The following is a 17814-nucleotide window of genomic DNA, read 5'->3' as shown; positions in this document are numbered from 1 at the left end:
AAAATCTGAAAAGCAGCCAAAGAAAAAAATAGCACTACCTTCATATGAACAATAATAAGATTGACAGATGCATTTTCAAAAGAAATATCTGTATGTGGAGTTATTGTATCCTTATGCTTTATTGTATTTCATTTAGAAATAGTTTATTAAGTATTAAGTTAGATTACCATATTATTTAAGGTAATAAATAGTTCTTTTAGCAGTGTGGTGGTCATGAGTTGCAATCCATTTATCCCTCTTCAGAATTAAAGATGTTTTTAGCCCAGCTGATGCAACTGTTGCCGGCATCCAGCACTCAGCTGTCAACCCTTAAAAGAGATTACCACCATCATGCTTCAGGATTGCCTCAACTAAAGATTATCACAAAGGTTATGACCCCATCTCTGATTGGTCCACATCCAGTGATTGCTCAACACATGTGTAAAAATACCCTGCATTCTCATTCAGTCTTGGAACAACTCAGATGGGTCACCCCATCCCCAGTACTCCCTGCAGAGGTAGCTCGGCCCTTCCATTGAAACTGCATTGCACTTTGACTTCTTCCTCTGATCCAGCTTCCTTCTTTCTTCATTCAAGGCTCACAACCCTGGGAGAACTCCTTAATAAACCGCCTGCTCTCTGCTTTCTGCTTCAGAGTCTACTTCTCAAAGAAACCAACTTGTGACAAGTAGGTTCCATATTTTTTCCCTCTTCTTGGGGCAGACCTTTATTCTTGGTTCAATTGAAATAACTTTGCATGCTGTTTACTCTCTCAACCTGTTTATGTTTTGTACTAGATATTTATATAGAAACTAGAATAAGATGTCTATAGCAAAGAGATATATAAATCAAATAGGAATAAAAGAAAGAGTATCAGAGGAAGAAAGATAAAAGAGCTACAGATTGGAATCTCTCTATTCACCTAAGTGTAGCAGTTTGATATAGTTATATATCATTTGGTAAAAGAGGAAAGGGGATTGACTTCCAAGTGTCTGCATGAGAGCTTTAAGGAACTTTTGACTATCACTAAGGGATGCTATATTTGAACTGTGGAAAGTTCAGAAATAAGAGTAAAACCAATGAATCACCAAAGTAGTAATTAGTAAAGTTTAAGTTCATGGGAGCACTCAAACCAAACATGGAATGAAGCCCAGGGGTATATTTTTATAAAGCAGTTTATACAGTGAGAAGGAAGTGACTTTTTTACTGTGATTGGTTATAAAACTAGAATTTTCTTAAATGATAGGAAATTGGTTAGTGGTTGGTTATCTTGTATCAATTTGGGGAAATTTTAAAAAGTTTTGCTTAAGATTTCCAGATGCATAAACAAAACGTGACCCAGGTGAAGTTAATCTTGCAAAATAAGCTAAATTAAGCTTTGCTTATAGGACTAAACTAGTTTCATCTGCTCAGAGAATTTTCAAGAATGGTCTCCATTTTTTGTTTGTTTTAACATGCTAGTGATGTCACAGGTATTGAGCAAGTTAAACAAGACAGGTGTTTTAGAAAAATATATTTACCTGTCATAGTGTGATTGTCATGTATTTTTCTGTTTAGCATTTGAGAGATAAAATGTTAAATACCTGTTTATTTTTGCAATGAAGTTGGTATTAGTTGACTATGTTTTTATAAATATACCCCTTTTTAATTAATTAATTGTTGGCTGTGTTGGGTCTTCGTTTCTGTGCGAAGGCTTTCTCTAGTTGCGGGGAGCAGGGGCCACTCTTCATCGCGGTGCACGGGCCTCTTACTATCGCGGCCTCTCTTGTTGCCGAGCACAGGCTCCAGACACACAGGCTCAGTAGTTGTGGCTCAAGGGCCTAGTTGCTCCGCGGCATGTGGGATCTTCCCAGACCAGGGCTCGAACCCGTGTCCCCTGCATTGGCAGGCAGATTCTCAACCACTGCGCCACCAGGGAAGCCCTGCTTGACTATTTTTAAAACATTTTATTGAGACGTGATTAGCATACCTTCCAATTGACCCATTCAAAGCTTGCAATTCAATTTTCTTTTTTTTAGTGTATTCAGATAGGTGCAGTGACACCCAGTCAATTATAAAACATTTTTATCACCACAAAAGGAAAGCCCATACCTTGTGACTATCATCCCGTTAACCCTTTGATCTCTACACCCATCCCTAAGCAATTACTACTCTTTCAGTCTCTCTATATTTTTCTGTTCTAGTCATTGTATGTGAATGCAATCATAAAATACGTGATATTTTTTGACTACGTTCATTTACCATATGTTCTCAAGATTCATTCGTCTCGTATATATCAGTACTTCATTGCTTTTATGTCTGAATATTCTTTCGTATGGGTATACCATATGTTGTTTATTCATTCTGCAGTTGATTTATGGATTGTTTCCACCTTTTGTTTTTATGAATAATTTTGTTGAAACATTCACGTACAAGTTTTTGGGTGGACATATGCATTTATTCCTCTTGGGTTATAGGAAAACTCGACTTTTAATCAGCGAAACTACCAGAGTGTTTTCCAAAGTGTCTAGACTATTTTACATTCCCACCAGCAGTGTACCAATGTTCTGATTTCTCTATTTTTTCACAAACACTTGTTGTCTTCCTATAATACTCTAACCATCTCATTGAAGTGTGAGAAGTGGTGTCTCATTGTGTTCTGGATTTGCATTTCCATGATAACTAATGATGTTGAGCATCTTTTCATGTGCTTACTGGCCATTTGTATATCTTCCTGGAAGAAATAACTGTTCATATCATTTGCTCATCTATTAATTGGGTTGTCTGTGTTTTATTATTAAGTTGTAAAATTTCTTTATATATTCTTGATACAAGTCCCTTATCAGATAAATGATTTGCAAGTATTTTTTTCCTATGCTGTGTGTTTTCAGTTTCTTGATTGTGCTTTGAAGCAATGTTTTTAATATTGATTAATCCAGTTTTTTTGTTTGTTGCCCATGTTTTTGTGTCACTTCTAAGAATCCTTTGCCAAACCTAAGGTAAAAGAGATTTACCCTTTTGTTTTCTTACAAGAGTTTTATAGCCTTACCTCTTATATTTAGGTCTTCGATCAATTTTTTTTTATGCGGTACGCAGGCCTCTCACTGCCGCGGCCTCTCCCGTTGCGGAGCACAGGCTCCGGACGCACAGGCTCAGCGGCCATGGCTCACGGGCCCAGCCGCTCCGCGGCATGTGGGATCTTCCCGGACCGGGGCACGAACTCGCGTCCCCTGCATCGGCAGGCGGACTCTCAACCACTGCGCCACCAGGGAGGCCCGTAGGTCTTCGATCAGTTTTGATTTAATTTTTAAATAGGGTGTCAGGTAAGGGCCCACCTTAATTTTTTGCACGTGGCTATTTAGTTGTCCCTGTATCTGTTGAAAAGATTCTTCTTTTCTCTTTGGGTGGTCAGGGCACCTTTGTAGAAAATCATTTGACCATATGTGTGTGAGGATTTTGGATATTCAGTTCTCTTCCATTGAACTACATCTCTGTTCCTCTATCAGTACCATACTGTCTTGATTACCATTGCATTGTAGTAAGCTTTGAGGTTGGGAAGTGTGAGGTCAGATACTGCAGCGGTCCGCAACCTTTTTGTCACCAGGGACCAGTTTCATGGAAGACAGTTTTTCCTTGGACTGGGGGGCGGGGCAGGGGATGGTTCAGTCTATAACGCCAGTGATGGGGAGCAGTGGGGAGCAAGCGGCAGACGAAGTTTTGCTCACTCACCCACTGCTCATCTCTTGCTCTGCAGCCCATGGGAGGCAGGGGCTGGAGACCCCTGATATACTGTGTTTTATTTTTCAAAGTTGTTTTGGCTCTTCTGGGTCCCTTATAATTTTATATGAATTTTAGAATAAGCATGTCCATTTCTATAATGAAGTCAGCTGGCATTGTAATGGGGAATGTGTTGAACTTGTAGATAAGTTTGGGAAGTGTTGCTGTTTTAACAAGGTAAGTCTTTCAGTCATGAACATGGATTGTTTTTCCATTTATTTAGATATGGTTTAATTTCTGTGAATATTTTGTGGCTTTTATATTATAAAAGTTTTTACTTTGTTAAATGTGTGTCTAGTTTTTTTTTTTCTTTTCATATTACTGTGAAAGGAATGTTTTTCTTAATTTCATTTTAAGATTGTTCACTGCAAGTATATAGAAAGACTATACAAGTGTATGGAAAGATTGTAGTAGAGGATGATTATTTCTGCCTAATTAAATGTTTTCTATGAGGCAGATATACAACCTCATCAGTGTTTTGGGTAATATATACATTTTCTAGAGAAAAAGAATGAAACCAGAGAAGACAAAATAAGACTTTAAGGCTGGATGAGATATTGGTTAAAAAATATCTTTACAGATAAATATCAATTTAATGATTAGAAGACGCTTTGTGAAATTATTAAATATATTTAAGTAGAAAATGTAGTTTCTACTTATTTATTCACTCATTCACTCAAAATATTTAAAATTTACTAGATAGAATGAATTTTGATGGTCACTGGGAATACAATAGTGAGCCAAATGCCTACCCTTTTGTACATACTTGTTTAATCTTTTTTATCATTCACTAGATTATAAACCACATGAGGTCAGTGATTGTCTTACTTACTCTTGCATGGTACGAATAACTAAGAAGTTACGCTAATATATAGGAGTGGCAGTTAACCATAATAAGGAGTTTTGGGGAAGATTAACCTTTAATCTGAAAACTTAAGAATAAATGTGGTAGGCAAAATAATGGGCCCCTCAAGATGTCCCATCTTAATCCTGGGAATCTATGGACATGTTACCTTACATGGAAAAAAGGGACTTTGCAGATGTGATTAAGCAATTTGAGATCAGAAGATTATCCTAGATTGTCTGGGTGGACCTATGTAATTTATAAAGGCTCTAAGAAGTAAAAGAGGGAGGCAGGCGCTTCAGTATCAGGAGGAAGTGATGTGAAAAAGACTGTACCAGACATTCTGGCTTGGGTTTAGAAAGAGTGACCAACTAAGGGCTGCAGGCAGGCCCTGAAAGTTTTAAGCATAAAGAGGATGAAAAAGATTAATAAGATACAAAGGAGTTAGAATTAACGGTGAAAGTGGTGAACAAAGAAGAAAATGTTGATATCATGGTTTCCTCCCTGGGTAATGGGTGGGTGGTAGAATTGTTGAATGATATATCAACACTGAAGGAGAAGATTTGGGAGAATAGAAGTTCAGTAACATATATCAAGTAATAGGTTTCTCTCAGTTGAGAGATCAGTTGGCTTTATGAGTTTGACAAAAACAAAAAAAACCCAAGTGTTCAGGGTTGAATATATAAAATGTAATTGAAGCAGTGAGGAAATTGTTCGTATACTTTGCCAAAAAGACAGCAAAGAAAATATGGATCTAGAACATAACCCTGGGAACATTAACATTTAAGCGATTTTTTTTAAACACTAAACTTTGAATATGTTATTGGTTTGGCCAAAAAGTTCGTTCAGGTTTTTCCATAACATGAAAAATCTGAATGAACTTTTTGGCCAGCCCAGTACTTTTGCTCTGCTGTGTAGCAGGCTTTGGAGTCAGAGAAAACAGGATATAAACTGTGCTTCCGTATGGATAGGTCAAGTTCCTTAAGTACTTTGAAACAGTTTTCCTATTTTCCCATTGGGTATAGTAATTTCAAATTTGATATTTGTGTGAGGGAAAAATAGGATATCATATGTGTGATGCCTAATAAAATGACTGATTTATAAAATTGATGAATAATTTTGTGACCATTCTGTCATGGTCACTAAACAGTGGCTATTGTTTGATCACTTATTAACTATAATTTCTAATGTTATTTAATATATTTCATTGTTACATAAAATACAATTTTCTTAGATAATAAAATGGCAAAATCTTATGTATAAAATTTGACTTAATGCTTCCATAAAAAACTAATCTATGGAACTATGGAAAAATACTTCATAAGAATAGAACCATGAACAATAAATCAAAATATATCCATTGTTACAATAAATTAATTTTTTTTATTGGTTTTGGATCAGGACATGTTCAAATTAATGCAATGCTTGAGATTAACCAAAGCATTGCAAAGTTTGTTATTAAAAACACTATTAAGTGATGCAGTAACTAAAGAAATAAAGCCTAGCACAGCAAGGTGTTCCTCCTCTGCTCTTTGTGTTTGTGTCTCATTGTTAAATATTTAATTATCACACCTTCCCTAAAGGTTATCAGAGGTTTCAAAGCATAAATATTAATGTTTCTTCTCCCCAAATAACAAATTTTCAAATCTTTCATATAACCATTTACTAATGATTGTAGTCCAGGAATGTAATAATTCTCAATTCCCTGTGTTGCTACTGTAATTTTTGTTAGACTGGAGTTTAGAATTGAATTATTATGTATCCTTGTTTTTTTCAAATAAATTGTAAGACCTTTGACTTAGCAGTTATGCTTTATAATTGTGTAATATCTTTTAGAGTAGCAAGTGCAATGGTGGATACATAATAGATATGTTTTGATTAAGAAGTAAGCATAATCCCAGTTATTTTGTTTGACTAGTTACATAAGAATATTGATCTATTTTTTTCTTATTTGATTTATTTAGTTGTGCAGTAGTTGTATAAATCAGAGATTATAACATCAGTTAAAACAACCAGGAGTGCTTGACAAGAAAAGCAGCAAAAAAATAACAGTAAAAAAGTAATAACTTAAAAAAAAATAGCTGTGGAATAATTGCATCAATAACCCAAACAAGTTAAAGTCTGTAAGAACTGAAGAGTTGTGTGGAACTGAAATTTATAAAGTATACACATGCATACATACACACACTTAAACACATGCATTTACACACTCACAACATTTTCACACACACACACATACATGATTTTTTTTATCCTACTTGGCTTCCAAGTGGAGATAAAGAGTTGAAACTTTGATCAGCTATTATACATATATATTTAATTTTTCTCACACCAGTTGCTATACAAGTTGGCAATTAAAATTTGTTCCTGTAGAATCTTTCAAATTATATAGTGTCTTAAAAAAAAAATTATATAGTGTCTTTTGAGATCTAGAGTTGCTACTTAAGAAATTATGAGGCCCAGAATAAATTTATTACAGAAGATGCTAGAGTATAAATGGTACTTCCGCAATTTTTATAAAAAGTGTTTTGTATTAGCTCAGGCTAATTTTCTATAACAAAGTACTATAGACTGGGTGGTTTAAACAACAGGAATTTATTTCTCACAGTTCTGGAGACTGAAAGATCGCCAAGATCAAGGTGCTATCATGTTCATTGTCTGCTGAGGACTCTCTTCTTTGATTGAAGATGGCTATGTCCTCACATGGTCTTTCCTCAGTGCAGGTGGAGATAGAGAGAGACAAGGCAAGCTCTCTAGTGTCCCTTCTTCTAAGGGCACTAATCTCATCATAAGGGCCCCACCTCCATGACCTCATCTAAGCTTATTATCTTCCAAAGGCACCATCTCCAAATACCTTTATATTGGGGGTTAGAGCTTCAGTATATAAACTTGGAGGGAACAATTCAATCCATAGTCCATATATATTTCCAAAACTGTTAATACCTTCAGACCTTGAGAGAACATTTTCCAATAAGAGTTAGAAACAGAATAATAAAAAATAGTGGTAAGTGTAGCTTCCTGATAACAAAATTCACATTATGATGGTTTTAGGATGTTGATTAGGAAAGTTGCAGTTTATATCACAGTTTCACAAAATGTTAGGCAATTTTCATGACTCTGTTTATTCATGTTCTGTGTTTATTCAGTGGTCTAGCAAGGTTCTGACCCAATTTAATTTTTGCCGAAATGACTATTTTTTAGTGTAATTAATTACTACTTGACTAGAATTGATGATTATAAATAAATTTTTGAGATAAAAATTTCATATAAAAAATGAAATTCATAAGGGAAGGGATTGATCAAGTCTTAACTGATTCAAAGTTAGAATATATTTTATATGACCTAAAAAAAAATAGTGAAAAATAAGGAACTTTCAATAATATTAAAATTGCCATCCTAACAATTGTAAAACATGTCCAAAACTAAAGGAAATACAAGGATCTAGATGTAAAAATAGTCTACAAATATGCAAAGTAAATGAACAATTCATAAAATAAATGAACAGATTAAAATAATATGTTGGATAATAAAATACCAGTACTTGTTTAGAACTAAAATCTTTGTCAGGAAAATTAAAAAAGAAATCCTTGATTTTTTTTTTTCCCCTGATGTGTAGAAACTAACAGTTTAGCATACTTTTATCCCAGCATGACTCTACTGTTAGTAGTAATTTTTTCATTGAACATTTAGAAAAAAACAGGAATTCACAAGAACTATTATGAGTTCCATTTAATGATTAAAGTTGCTGTTTTCTGTACAGATGAATCTTTAACTTTGTCATTTCATATTAAAATGAAGACATTTTGATATTTGTTTTCATGTTTGCAGTTTGATGTGTCAGGTATTAGAGCATACTATTAAATTGCAGTTTTCCCATCCACACTGTTCTTGTCTCTTCTTCTCTTTTGCTGTCCTTTATTATCCTGCAGCTTCGTTTAATGTGCTAATTTTGGTTTATATGTTTTCTTTCTTACTTAAGATGGAAGGAAGTTGTCATTAGCAAGTGGGAAGTATTATCTTTGTCATGTAACCAGTACTATAAAAATTGCTCATTTAATGAGGATTGACAGCACATACAGAGAATGCATTCTAGAAAATCAATTTAAAGGATCACTTTTCACTTATTATCTGATTGTAAAGCAGTATAATGATATTATACATCATGTTAGAATTATAGTAAACAATTCAAATAGCTCAATACAAGTTTAAAGCATTTTCTTTACCCCTTAGTTTGATGTTAAAAAGTAATTGTCAGCCACTGTGAAAATAGTATCCAGTGTTCAAGCTTATGGGGTAAATTAGTATATTAACATGTGTATGATATTGCTTATGCCAGCAGTATCTGGAGGTGTGTGCATTTCCAACACTGTCACCTTTTAAAACCACATACTTGGATGGATTTGAATTAATCACACTCTTAAATTAGGAGGCTGGAAGGGTAAAGAAGGTGTGTCTCTGAATGAAAATAATTATGTTTAAAGCTAATCTTAATCTGGGCCAATGATAGGCTACTGTTTGACTGCCTTCTCTCAGACTTAAGAGAAAAATAAGGGTAATGGAATGCCATAGTGAAAAACCTTTCTCAAGTTAATTTTTACATTTTGTGAGGCATAGTTGTGTATACACCTATTCTTGTCCTTCAATCTGTTTACCCTAATAGCATTTTTAAATTATAGACAATATTCTTTTAAAGGCTGGTCACATTCACGGTTTTTAAAAGTCCATGCTATTTGCAAGAAAGTGTCAGTATTTAAGGGTGTAGGATTAAATAGTGATGCTTTGTTGAAGGGGCTTCCAAAAGTATTATCATCATCATTAAATTATATTAAACAATTTGAATAAACTTTCATAACCGAAATCTAAATATCATACCACTAGATGGAGTTTTGGGTTTCGTGTTGGAGTGTTAGATACATGCTATAGAATTCCAGAGAAATGTATTTTATACTTACTGTAAATATCAGGAAGCATTCACCAGTATACTTAACTAGCTTTCTCTGAGTATTATTAGAATGTGTAATAAAAATTTTAACTTCTAATGAGTGTCATATACTAGTGATTAGAAGAACACTGGTAAAATAGAGTATAGCATTTTATTCATGCAAAACATAAATAAAATGTAAAGCAATGTGGGAAACTGTCGAATTTACTGGAAAGCTAAAGCTAATACTCTGGGATAACACTTTACTTCATGGTTGTTTTAGTGACTGCTGACCTCAAGATTAAAAAAACAGTTTCACCTGGTTAGTCACTATTAGTAGCAGCTAACACATGGGCCATGTGTGTGCTGGTGACAGGCACCAGTAACTCATACTATTTCTCCTTTAACCAGAAATTGAGTTAACCACGCTCTATGTGGTAGAATTTCAGGAAAGTAATACTCTGAGCATGTCTAGGATTCTTACTGGATGGGCATATGTCTATGCCATTATGAACAAAAAAGTCAGTATTGGCCAAGAAAACCTTCATGTATTAACAAACTGCTTGAAGAACAGAGCATAAACAAGAAAGTGTGATTAAGATTTAAGGTTTAAAAAACGTTCCTATAAATAAACCTCATCTTGAAAATCTCAAAGACCTGTAAACCTCCAAAATTTCTGTAGTCAAACACAATCACTAATATTAAGGAGGCTTCTTGAATAATTTAAGGTAGCAGAAACAGCCCATTCCCCATAGGTGAGGCACCTGGAATCTATAGCAATGGAAATTTACTTGGAAGTCAACATCCTAGTGAAATGAGAAACAAAAATTCATACATGTTATCCATATTAATAAAATCTTATTTTTACACTTATACAGCAAATGCTTAAGTAGCTATTCTAGGATTGTTTGTGGGGCAGTTTAGGGACTGAACATTTAAATCGTCAGGTATCTCTTTTGTTTTCTTTAAAGTTAGAAAACAGATTCTGAAAAGGAAAGGAAAGTTAAAAGCTAGCTAATCTGTTTCCTATCAGGACAGGACAGAGGGGATTATAACCACCTGTGGTAAATGCCTACCAGTTCAGCTCTGCTTGAAATGACCTATCTTACAAGTTTGCTGCATTCCTCTCTCAGAGAAAGTTACTGACAACTTGAAGAAGTTTGAGATTGTACCATGCAGAGAGTATCATTCTAGACTCAACTAACATATCAGTTTATACGTTGTAATACAAATGAAAGGCACATCAATTCTGAGCCAACATTTATCTGTGTATTCCTCCTCTGTTCAGTTCTTACTTGTCCTATGTTTTATAATCTAAACTATGGGTTCAATTCAATTTATTATCTTTGGCCAAGAATTTAAAAACAATAAGCCAAAATGTCACATTAAACATCGCTCAATTGTCAAAGGAACAAAGTAAAAAATTGTAGTTTAAAATAATGGAAACCTTCATAAACGTGTATAACAGTGCTGCTATTTTTACATCTTGTTTTGGCATAGATATTCCAAAATATTGATGCAACAAAATAGATAAAAAATGACTGATTTATCTATGCAAAATTAGTATCTTCAGGAAAATAGTATACGGGATCATCTAACCCAGAACTATTATATTCAAGCCATGAATTTCTGAGCATTTCTCATATACAGTTTCAAGAAAAACATCAGTCCCTGAAATTTATTTCTTCCTGAAATTTGCCTTCTTAAGATACAAGCAACTGAATAATGCTGCTTCCTTTTGAAGAAAATGACTTTAAAATGCTCTAGGTAGAATGCAAATAAGGATTTATTTAGAATGAATATGAAGAGAATATGCATATTAAAAGTCCATAAAATTATGTGACTTCGACTTTAAAATCCACATAAAAATAGATATCAGAGTTAACACTGAGAGTTTAGATGAAAATAATTATTATAAACAGCATGCTTAAAAAGACTCGGACTTATGACTAAAGTATAACATAGGCAACCAATGCTAATATGATTGTATCCATCACATTTAATAACAGCATGAAAAAAATCTCCATTTCAAAACTTATTTAAAATGCTCTGGATGACAGCCCTTAAAAAAGTATTCCGCAAATTTCCAACCAAAATTCCTTTGAAAACAGAAAATGAAGAAAACACAACAGGAGTATCAAATTATTGCTGCAATTAAATGGAAATTTTTATTAATTAGAAAACTTGGTGACCAGATAGAGGAATAAAATTGATAGACCAAGTTATTTCATTTACAAAAATGCACATATGAAATAAATAGGAAAAAGCCTCTAGTTTATAAATAGAGTTAGTCAATTATTTGCTCAATTATATGCAAACTTTTTGGGAATCCAGATGAAATGGATGTTTCTCTAAGAAACTATAAATTATATAAAATGGTTTCACGTTAACTAGAAGGATACTTAGAGAAATAATGTTCAAAAACTAAAAATATAACAAAGGCAACCAAGCTGATATAATAAATCAATCATTTTTTAACAGCATTAATAAATCTCCATTTCAAACTTTGGTTTAAAATGCTCTGGATAACATCTCAACATTCACCAGATACAGGTATTTTCAAGTAGGAGAAATTCTACAAAATTTCTAAGTAATATTTAATTCCAGTACTTTTTAAGTTTCCTAGACAAAAATGATAATTAAATTTTTCTGAATTATTTTTTGAAATCAGAAAACATTAATAATGTATTCATAAACCTATTGCAATGAGAGAATACTAAAACCAGTCTCCCTGTTAATATTGGTGTAAAAATCATTACTAAAAGTTCAGCAAACAGGCTTAATTCAAGAATGTAAACATGGTATAATATTAAGAAATATATTAATACAGTTCATCATATTAATAGGTCAGCATAAAATTCATACAGTCATTTCCTTGAAAATTTATTTAATAAAGTTCAAAAATTATTTAAAAACCTTAAATAAAAATAATGAATACATAAGCATAACATTAACTCATAAGCCAATATCGTGCATAGTACAGTAACATAGGAATTAACACTAAACTCAGGAAGACTAACTAGGTTGTGTGTTATTAACACTCCTTGAATATTCTACTCAAAAGTCTAATAAATGGAATTAGAGAAATGAAAGAAACAATATAGCAATTTTAAAATTATATACAAAAATTACCTTCAAATGTACAAAATGAGTTAGATGAAAGAAATGAAAGGATAGATCTCATTTGTAACATGATATCAATGGAAGCACTTTTTAAAATGTTTACAGTGGGCACATATAACCCATTTAAAAATTGAACACTTTTTTTAAGTCACTAGGTGAAAGGGATTAAAAGGGATAAACTTCCAGTGATAAAGTAAATAATTCATGCGGATATAATATTCAGAATAGGAGTGTAGTCAATAATATTGTAATAACTTTAAATGGTGACAGATGGTAACTGGACTTATTGTGATGATGTAAATGTACATAGAAGTCTAATCACTATGTTGTACCCTGAAAATTAATAAAACATATGTCAATTATTGCATCAATAATAAAAAAAAGACAAGAGCTTTGGAGGTTTAAAAAAAGCAATATGTTTGATGGCAGCAAAATATAAATACTCATTGAATATTTTAACAAGAAATCTGAAGGACAGCTATAGTTAAAAATCTGTAAATCTATAAAAGCTTTTGAAAAAAGCATAAAAGTGGACTTTCCTAAATAAATGGAATGGCACGTCAAATGTCTGGAAAAGAGCACTCATCATGGTAAACATACCCATTCTTTCTAAATCAGTCTGTAATGAAAATCAAAATTCCAAGAACTTAAAAAAATGACACCTAGAAACTTGATTCTAAAATTCATTCTTCCCTATCAAATACACACATGTAACAGAAAAGAAATTCACTAAATAAAAAGTTACTCATGTAGTAACTGACAAATAGAACAACAGGGGGTAAAAAAAGATTTTCTGTAAAGAGAAATGAAGAAGAGGGTTCATCATTTAATTTTACTGCCAAACCAGTAAAAACAAATTTAAAGTATAAATTCAAAGTTAAGTGTACACGTAAGAAGAAGTGGCACATTTCTAATCCTTGTACTTTCTTTTATTTTACATTAAGTCAAAGCTGTACTCAAGGGTATCCTAATCAGCCTTGTTTAAGTTTCCCACTTCACCCGTCCAGGTTCTGAAGGAACATACCCCTTAGAGCTGGGAAACATGTGGCAGGAGAATGGGTGGATAGGTGGATGCACAGCCCTGACATGACTATAGAATCTCTAGGAGATATTTGGATCTCTGAGGCTTTTCCCAAGAATAGTAAAGCCCTAGCCACATGAGCGTGGGGTCAGCTAAGTGCTGCAAAGCACCATAACTCCTCACTGGGGCAGCCAACTTTGCATCTTTCAGAACCAGTTCATAGACCTGGAACCATGGACAGATCCTGCTTAGTTGTGGCCACTCCTGGAGAATCATTTGGATCCAACAGATACTAAAGGCTATCCCCACAGAGTGTTATCAAATTCCATCCACCTATTCCCATAACAGGAGACTTCTATTCCTACTTGCATGCTGGTTCCTCTTAGGCCCTGGATGCCAGGCTCAGACACCCTGGGCAGGTCTGGCTTAGAAACACTAATGTGAGAACTCCCTTGAGTCAAGATGACTTGGCAGGTTAACCCCATGGAGCCTGAGGACAGATGAGTTTCAATCCCACCAATCGCACCTCTAGCCGGTTGCTGCCTCTACTCCTAAATGTTTCCTTGCTAAGGTTCCTTCTGGGGTGTCAGGCTTGGTCTGGTTTGAAATGGGATATTCCTTAATGAAACCCTAGATCCAAAAGGCACTGAGGAAGATCCCACAGACCCTATGTTCAGATCAGTACTCCAAACTACAAGACCCTCCCAGGCACTCTGTATCCCTGTTTATTTCTAAGGCCTGGATGTAGTCAATCTTGACTGTGGAAATGACATTAGTGTTGATCTTAGTCTCTGGCTCAGGGATTTAAAACCTTCTCATTGCTGATGCTGGCTGAAATCAACAGCAGAGAGCTACTGTTGGAGGTGAAGCAGGTGGTTGACTAGGTGGTTCTGCCTCTGGGAATCTATACTCAATATAATTAATAAAATATATTTTTTAATATAACAAAATTATATGCCAAAGTTTGAAATATTGATTCTGAGACTTGACATTTAGTTAACGGAGGGAAACTCATAACACATTATTGAACCTAACTCATTTAAGACATCTATCCAGATAAATAGTGATGAAGTAAAATTTGCAATTAAAATGAAACTTATTTTTTTTAAATAAAGACAGTATATGCTTATTATAGAGAAGTTCTAATATAAGGAAACAATAATGAAAGCAATTACCACTCCTAGTCCTTCTAGAGAATTTTCATTTTGATTGAGATAGTTTCTTATCTTAGTATCTATTATTTATTTTGGAGCATTTGATATATATAAAATTGTTTTTACTAACCTGTGACTTTTAAAAAATATCCAATGTTTACTTTAAAAATAAAAAATATGGGGCAGCATTAATAAAAATCATGCACAATATCAATTACTTAGGGATTTTTAGATATGTTTCTATATGTTGTGACTTTTAAGAACATGCAACACAAATACATTTTCAGGGGCTGGTAAGAAGAAAATATGGAGATATTGCTAATGATGATAAATATGTGTCTGGTGATTTACTAGTCTTCGTTAATTCAATAAAAAAGCCAAAAACTTATATAATTTAAGACCAGGCCATCAAAAATCCATAACAACGAGAATAACTGTTGAAATTTTATTTTATTCTCTACAGCAATGATGTTTTTGTAAAGCAATGCAAGTAACTTGGGTCAGCCACTAAATGGGGGGGGATGTTTAGAAGAAAAGATACCAATTTCATGTTAAGCAGTCATCAGGTATGTTTCGAGATTTCACCTATACCACACAACAAGGATATATTGATACTTACTGGGTCACACTTCTTGGGAACAGCAAAGAAACTGAAGCAGATGAGGAATTGCAGACAGGGTCAAACTTTCTTCTTGAAAATCCTCTTGGGTTACAAAAAGCATCATAGCACATACTAGACCTAGCACATACTAGACCTAGAATCTTTAATCACAGGAATTTGACAATTTCTTCTGCCTTCAGTAGCATTTCTTGTGTGATTGGCATCCCTTTGTATGTATTTTAATAATTAAACAGAACACACTTGAATGTAGATATTTTAATGTCTTCCTTTCTGGTGCCATGGAACACCTGGTTCTAGTTTTGCAAGAAATATGAAATTGGAGTTATTCCTCCAACACTGAGTGTTTGTTTTACCAATAAAACATAGCTGACTGTTTAGTTTCCAGATGTTATATATAAAATGCTATATATATGCAAACTATATATTATATATATATATAAAATCTCCAAACTATGTGTATAAATATTGCTTGATTAAACAACCAGGAGAAGGCATGTATACACTATCTTAGAATTCTTCATGTCACACACAATATATATACACATACCCACCCCATACTTTCATAACATTTCTCTATATCTTATTTTTGTTATATTTATAATTATCTTACATATATTTTATTTTCTCATTTATTGTCTCCTACTAGAATTTAAGGTCCATGAAGGCAGAAATTTTGTTTGTTTTCTACTCTACCCTCCATTGCTTGGTTATGCCTAGCTCATCATGTATATACAGTAAATATGTGTTGATTGAATTAACAGATGAGGGCAATATAATTCCCAGTTTATGAATGAGGAAACTGAAGTTGATTATTTAGTAACTTTTGCAGTGTCACACAAATAATAAAGAGTGGAGCTGGAAATTGAATCCAAGTCAATATTATCTAAAGTTTATATTTTACCCCTAAACCAAGATTAGTGCCTGCAAACCTGGAATATACCTGTATTTCAACTCCCTATGGATCTATATTGAGTCTACAAATAGGAAGTGGATATATGCATAAGTTGCATACAAGAAAACTTGAATATTTCCTACCTGTTCTGCAATATCATCAATTGGTAATTCAGTTGACCATTCAGTATATTAGAGGACCACTGCTCCTAAATTGCACCAAAATCTTCTTTATATTTATCCATTTGAGATCAATAACCAGTCTGATTTCTTTTATCTATAATATATCCATTAACAGGAAATGAAATATATATTGACACTAAATAATTATGCCATCCTGTCAGAAACTCTCTTTCATTGCTATTCTTTTTATTTTACACTTACAATATACTTAAGTTGGTGAAAGAACACAGAGGAACAGATTTAATGTGACTGAAGGCTCCCCCCACAGAATCTTAAATAGCACACAGACTTTTCTTTGGAAAAGCAGATACAAGATTGTAGCCATTAAGAGGCCATGAAAAAAAGGACAAGGAACTTAACAAACATTAAGATTCCTCCACAAAGCATTTCATCTTTGTCAGAATTTAATTTAAAACATTTCTGACATTCAGTTATTCACTGTAAACAGACTCTGAATCAGATCATCTGCTGCCAAATTGAAATTATCAAATAGACATAAACCTGAGTGTTTTCGGCATAATGATAGCCCATAATGAAAAAATTCTTCCTAAAGGCATCATGTACTGTAGATATTAAGACAAAATCTAAGAAGGAAATGGAGACCTAAACAAATAGGCTTGCATACTCCTAAACAAAGAAATACCTTGAGAAATAACATTGAAACTCTTAGATTTTAATTGGATCTAAGCTTGATATCATACATTTTATGTTATTTTACCAGTGTCATACATTTATCAACACCCTTGCAAACTGTCTTCTTATTTATTTGCATTTTATCTTGTTGACATGTGTTAATGAATATTCAAATTGATGGATTAAAATAGATTAACAACTAAATATAGCAGTACTGCCACATACTCAGGGCAATATTGTCAGGCATCAAAATAGAATCTCTGTTAGCCACATGTGGCTGATTCATATCACAAAGGACTCAAATGCCACACCGGAGTGTTTCCCAACTCACAGTCAGGTATTTTACTAATCCAGAGCCTATTACCTTCCCCTTTATACATGTTTAATTTCCACAGTCTAGCTGCCTATAACATTGAAGTATAAGATGGCACAGTCCTAATCTCTGAACACTTGCAATATCTTGGGCGCTTGATTTCATTTTAAATAACTTGGTTAGAATTATCTGTTTGTTGATCAAATGATAATTGGGGTTAGTTATGCAACTTGTTACATCTGAGGGAACCCTGATGAAACTATCAGCAGATTTTTCAGTGGAAACTTGCTGGCCAGAAGGGAGTGCTTCTGTAACAAATTACCACAGGTTTGTGTCTTAACACCAATATATTGCCTTACAGCTCCATTTTTCAG

The 17814-nt window shown here is 33.6% G+C and overlaps 1 long non-coding RNA gene across 1 annotated transcript in view; it reads left to right on the top strand.

Annotated features, from left to right (window-relative positions):
- The first annotated feature begins 458 nt into the window (after window positions 1-458).
- LOC132522953 (uncharacterized) overlaps window positions 459-17814 on the top strand; it is a 140049-nt gene continuing 122693 nt past the window's right edge. Inside the window, exons 1-2 of the long non-coding RNA XR_009541388.1 lie at window positions 459-497; window positions 577-667. This is a non-coding gene — a long non-coding RNA (uncharacterized LOC132522953). The remainder of the gene's footprint in view (window positions 498-576; window positions 668-17814) is intronic.

This window comes from Lagenorhynchus albirostris, chromosome 7, assembly GCF_949774975.1.
Source record: "Lagenorhynchus albirostris chromosome 7, mLagAlb1.1, whole genome shotgun sequence".
Classification (NCBI taxonomy): domain Eukaryota; kingdom Metazoa; phylum Chordata; class Mammalia; order Artiodactyla; family Delphinidae; genus Lagenorhynchus; species Lagenorhynchus albirostris.
This window is presented reverse-complemented; position numbering and strand designations above follow the sequence as displayed.